Raw genomic sequence first — 5,929 nt, forward strand, 5'->3', positions numbered from 1 at the left:
GAGTGTGAAGCAGTTGGGATGAAGATCAGCACCTCCAAATCCGAGACCAAGGTCCTCAGTCGGAAAAGGGTGGAGTGCCCTCTCCGGGTCGGGGATGAGATACTGCCCCAAGTGGAGGAGTTCAAGTATCTTGGGGTCTTGTTCACGAGTGACGGTAGGAGGGAGCGGGAGATCGACAGGCGAATCGGTGCGGCGTCTGCAGTAATGCGGACTCTGCACCGGTCCGTAGTGGTGAAGAAGGAGCTGAGCCGAAAGGCAAAGCTCTCGATTTACCAGTCGATCTACGTTCCTACCCTCACCTATGGTCACGAGCTTTGGGTCGTGACCGAAAGAACAAGATCCCGGATACAAGCGGCCGAAATGAGTTTCCTCCGCAGGGTGTCCGGGCTCTCCCTTAGAGGTAGGGTGAGAAGCTCGGTCATCCGGGAGGGACTCGGCGTCGAGCTGCTACTCCTCCGCGTAGAGAGGAGCCAGCTGAGGTGGCTCGGGCATCTGGTCCGGATGCCTCCCGGACGCCTCCCTGGAGAGGTGTTCCGGGTATGTCCCACCGGCGGGAGGCCCCGGGGACGACCCAGGACATGCTGGAGAGACTATGTCTCTCGGCTGGCCTGGGAACGCCTTGGGATCCCGCCGGAGGAGCTGGTTGAAGTGGCTGGGGAGAGGGAAGTCTGGGCTTCCCTGTTAAAGCTGCTGCCCCCGCGACCCGACCCTGGAACAAGCGGAAGATAATGGATGGATGGATGGATGTGTTATGATCTCCAATAAGACTCCAAAGTCGATCTTTTTGTTCTTCTTAGTATTTTACTCATTGCCTGCTATTGACAGCTGTAGACATCCAACTCGTTTAAACTGGAAAGAATGGTTGTGAATGCTCATCTTTCAGTGTCAGTGGCGACACTAGACATCCAATTCATTTTGACTGGAAGGGTTGGCAGTAGTCATTCGCTGCTAGCCTCTCCTAGCCAAAATGGATATGGACGTCTGGTGCCGTCAATGGCAACCAAACGTTGTGTAAAAATGAGTGCCCTATATAGGATTAAAATTGCAAAATCTTTCACTCCAAGTCAAGAAAATGAATGTTTAATAGTTAACACATTTTCTCTTTTTAAGAAATGAACTTCTGATGGAAGGGAAAAAAAAAAGAGCAAAAGTCACTGACCATCCACGTCAAAGTGTTTCCAGATGTCGATGAACTGGGCGGCTGTGAGCTCGGCCAGGTGCAGGTGAGGTTGCTGAGTCTGGGCTGCCATCTCGTCTGTCCCCCGTGGATTGGATGCACTTGCACGCAGGGCCGGCCCAGGCCACTTGGGGGCCCTAAGCAAAATGCCAAGGGGCCCATATTTTTGGCCCACCATTTCGTCACAGAGTACTGTGAAACCCATACATGCAATCCAACCCATACGTCCACATTTTGTATATTAATCAGATTTTGTTGCACTGCATACTTCAAACTTCTCACCCCAAATGATTGTCAGTACTTACAGTAGATGGCGCCAAACCTTTTTCTGATTGGTATACTACTTGATAATAATGTCCGATATAAATGAAATGACTATATCTACGCTCTCCAGTCCAAATGCATATTATGCCAATATTTCGTTTTACTACAATCAGCGGAAGCCGTACATTTGCCGTTGCCGACAGGTGACAGCTTGCTCCGCTTTACTTGATTCGCTCCAGGCTTTTGCCCTGCAGCTAATGGCAATTACCAGTACGACATATTGACAAGCTCAGCTGACAACAGCGTTCAAGTCGGAGTGTCTTGCACAACAACAACAACAACATAAACAACATGCTCAATTACCGCGATACTGTTGTAGGGCTGCAGCTATAGAATATTTTAGTAATCGATTAATTGATGGACCAGTCAGTTGGAATATTCGAGTAATCGGATTAGAAACATGAAAAATTAAAATACCTGAGCTCAGCCTCAAAGAGTATAATTTTTTTTTTTTTTTTTTTTAATGAGGATCTATGTACAACAAAAGAACAATTGGCTAACTTGCATAGAAAAAGTCAGCTAGCTTAAATGCTATAAAATGCTGAAGTTTTTTTCACAATGCTCTTAACAAATGATTCAGACACATATTCCCACAAAAAACGGCTAAATATACCTATAAACTAAATTATGAATACATTAAAAAAACATTAGCTCAAACAAAAACTTAGCTCACGTTGGTCTTAACAGGGAGCAGTTGGATTCAGCCATGTAAAAAGAGGCAGACCAGAGGGCAGTGCATCCACCCTAATCAATAAAAGTAAATGCAAACAATTTCAAAATAAACCATTACAATGCCACTTTCATTAAACAAATACTCAAAGCAACAACATTTAATTCGAATGTTTTTTCTAATCGAATACTCGAGTTCATCGATTAATCGTTGCAGCACTATACTGTTGTTTCTTTTCTTCTACGATTTTCTTCTTTCCTTTCTCTGCTCCAGAGGGATAAATTCTCTTCCACATATCCGTGCATCTATTTTCCAAGCAAGTTTGAGCACCAATCATCGCAAAGCAGGTTTAACGTCACTCCCCAGGTTGCCAGATTGTAATGACAAGAAAATGGATGTTTGCATGGATCAACGGCAATGCGCCCCACATTATTCACGATGCCCTATTAACAACCTATAAAATGAGGTTTCCAGATTGGGGCCCCGCCCCCGAGTGGTCAGGGGCCCTAAGCAGCTGCATAGTCTGCGTATAGGCTGGGCCGGCCTTGATCCAATCCTATTGTTTAGCCACAACTGGATTCATTACCTTGTTACTTTTAATCCTTCACACAGCCGCTGGAAACAAATGTTTTATCCATCTGCAGGCGACCATCGTGATTTTACAGCACTATTTGGGTGTGTGTCTGCCTTAAGGCAAAACACCACCGCTTTTGTCCAACGGCGTCGCTGAAATCGACTAAAACTGAAAAGTGACCAAGTGTTGCCATTGACAGCACTTAAACCTCCACTCCATTTGAACTGGAAGGGCTGGAAGCGAACGAACGTATTCGCTGTCCCCCTCCTTGTTCAAATGGAGTGTATGTTTACTAGTGACAAACAGATTGAAATTCACAGACAAAAAAAAAATAAACTAAATGATTGTACACGTACATGACAAAGCAGTACTAACAAAGCATTTGTAATTGCAATCATTTTCTGGGAGAAATTGAGCATTAACTGACAGAATTGCATGGGTGCCAATACTTTTGGCCAGCAGTGTACGTCGGCTCCTTCATTGATGATGTGAGTATGCGTTGTAAAGTGAATTAATGTCGCTGCACATAGACTGTGAACATTCCTCACAATGCTTGGTGGAGAAACAGTTGTGATGATGTCTTCTTGGGTCCGTTTTTTTCCCCGATCGTACACAATCGTGATCTAGTTTTTATCGGCCATGACTGTTTGCTTGGATGACCAAACGTCCTCTTTGCCCGGACATGTCCACTTTTCACGTCCTGTCCGTTGCATCCGGCTTGATTTATAAATTCTGATGATCTGATGGGATGGTAGCATGTCTGATTAAGTGTTTACGAAAGTGAAATGCCATGGAAATATCCAATCTTGCCTAGCTTTCTAAATAAAACCTGTGATTGCAGGTGAACCAGCTTATGAAATGAGGGAGACTGACCCAGACTGGGCACCACCCCTACATCTGGGACACACATCTGTTACACCGACAAACACTGCACGCTCTGCAAGACGAACGTGAGCAGCTACGGAAAGAGACACTGCAAGCACCAGAGATGGGGGTCCAGCAGGATGCAAACATTGAAGAGCTGCAGACCAAGGAGGGACCATCTGAGCCTGGTGAAATAAACAGTCACCAACAGAATGAGGAAGGGACACCTGACGCTGGAGAAGAAAGTGGTCAGCTACAGACTGAAGAGGGGACACATGAAGCTGGAGAAAAAGGTGATCAGCTAATCACGGAGGATGAGACGCACAACACCAATCAGGATGTGACACAGACTGTGATTATTGACCGTTTTGAAATTTTCACAGAAAACTCATCAAATCTGAAAGCACGTGCCCAAATGTTTTCCAGCTACAAGCACCACCACACTATGAAGTATTTAATATGTATTACACCCAAGGGAGCCATTTGTTTCTTATCAAAAGGCTGGGGAGGGCGTACAAGTGACAAACATATAACCCTGAACAGTGATTTTTTTGTTTTTTAAATATTTGTTACCTGGGGACAATGTCTTGGCTGACAGAGGTTTTGACATACAAGAATGTGTGGGCATGTAGTGTTCAGATGTCAAACTCCCAGCATTTACAAAAAGCCGCTGTCAGCACATTTGAGAATCCATGTTGAAAGGGTCATCGGAAATGTTTGTCAGAAGTATAAGATCTTAAAAGGGAACCATACCCATAAACATGATTCTTCCATGTGAAGGGGAAGAAGCCCCAATGTTGGATAAGGTCACTTTCTACATACTGTACTACATAGACGTCATCATTTTGTAAGTGGGCCAATTTTGCACTTTCCCCAATAAGTTCGTTTTTATTTGGAATTTGGGAATTAGATGAACTCAAGACACCCCTCTCAACATTTTAGCATCTCTGAACATCGTCATTTTTGTTTTTCTAATTGCCAGCTAGGAATGGAGGCATCGTCTTCACAACCAACAAAAATGCAATTTTATTATTACTATCATCTAGAATTTTTCCTCCGTGTCATGTCCTGCTTTTTTGTGTTGACACTTGCCTTTGTGTTTCTCAGTGTACATCAGAAGCGATGACCGGCCACCATGCTTTGCTGCCTAAACTGCGCCTGAGAAGTACATGTACAAACAAGGTATTGTTCTGGATGCCTTTTAAAAAAACAACAACATCTCCTTCATTTAAAAAATGAATTGAACTACATTATTTCTTCTTGTCTGATGTTTTTTTACGCCTGACAGCTAGGAAAAACTGCCATGCCGTCACCGCAGCTCCAACAGACCAGCAGATCCTTGGCCAGCTCACGGTGACCTTTGGGAAATACAAAGGCAAGACCTTCTGTGGCTTATGGAGGAAGATGTCTGCTATGTCAAGTAGTGAGTATAAATAAGAAATTGATGTGTGTCTTTGTTACCCAAAAGAAAATTAAAAAATCAGTTTAAAACAACTACTGCATGCTCTCTTAAAAAGTCTCCTCGATAGCCACGTGAAGGAGAGGCGACGACAGATGGGAAGGTGCGACACCAAAACTGGGGAGTGGTGGCTGAAGGAGCAGCTTCTACGCTACGTGGATATGTTCCCTCCGGTGTCATGCCACTTGGAGCAGAACATCGACCGGGCCATCTGCGGGCATGGCAGCTTCCGGTCCTTCACGTTCGAGGAGATGTGGCAGTTTTATGACCTCTCCAAGTTCTTCCGTAACGATCTCGCCAAAAGCGCAGAAGAATGGAAGATGGTCCAGGAAGCCTTCTGCTTCGTGCGTCAGTGGCTACTGATGACAGAGTAGGACATCAATGTCACGTTAAGCGATTTCGACTGTACATCCTCACAAAGGAGGAGGAGGTCAGTAGGTCGATAAAAAAATAACATAATTTCCTTTGCCAGTGTTTTAATGCATTTCAGGGCTTACCCGTGATATTTATTTTTTGTTCTGTAGCAAGCTAAAGGCAAAGTTGCACCAGCTACGCCCCTCACGTCAGCTTGTGCATCAGCATTAGCAGCATTATCAACATGACCTGCTGTAGCAAATACACCATCTTCAGCAGCAGTAGCAGCAGCACAACAACAAGCACCACCACCACAAGGTGATGATGAAGACTGGCAATGTAAAATACTACGCGCCTGTGCGCTTTTTGCCCAATCTGCACAGGGTCACAAAAAATATTGATAAAAAAAAAAAAAAAAAAAGACCTACATGGTCAAGGCGTCCACGTCCAAAGGACTTTCTGGCAGGTCTTTTGAAAACTTTGTAAATTTTAAGGAGGCGGTCAATG

The 5,929-nt window shown here is 44.7% G+C and overlaps 1 long non-coding RNA gene across 1 annotated transcript; it reads left to right on the forward strand.

The window, feature by feature from the left end:
* Positions 1–659: 659 nt before the first annotated feature.
* LOC130923832 (uncharacterized) lies at positions 660–5,929 on the forward strand. Its single transcript, XR_009064791.1, has 6 exons — positions 660–1,223; positions 3,587–3,902; positions 4,717–4,791; positions 4,898–5,032; positions 5,127–5,498; positions 5,593–5,929. It is a non-coding gene; the product is annotated as an uncharacterized LOC130923832 (long non-coding RNA).

The sequence above is a fragment of the Corythoichthys intestinalis genome, chromosome 1, assembly GCF_030265065.1.
Source record: "Corythoichthys intestinalis isolate RoL2023-P3 chromosome 1, ASM3026506v1, whole genome shotgun sequence".
Classification (NCBI taxonomy): domain Eukaryota; kingdom Metazoa; phylum Chordata; class Actinopteri; order Syngnathiformes; family Syngnathidae; genus Corythoichthys; species Corythoichthys intestinalis.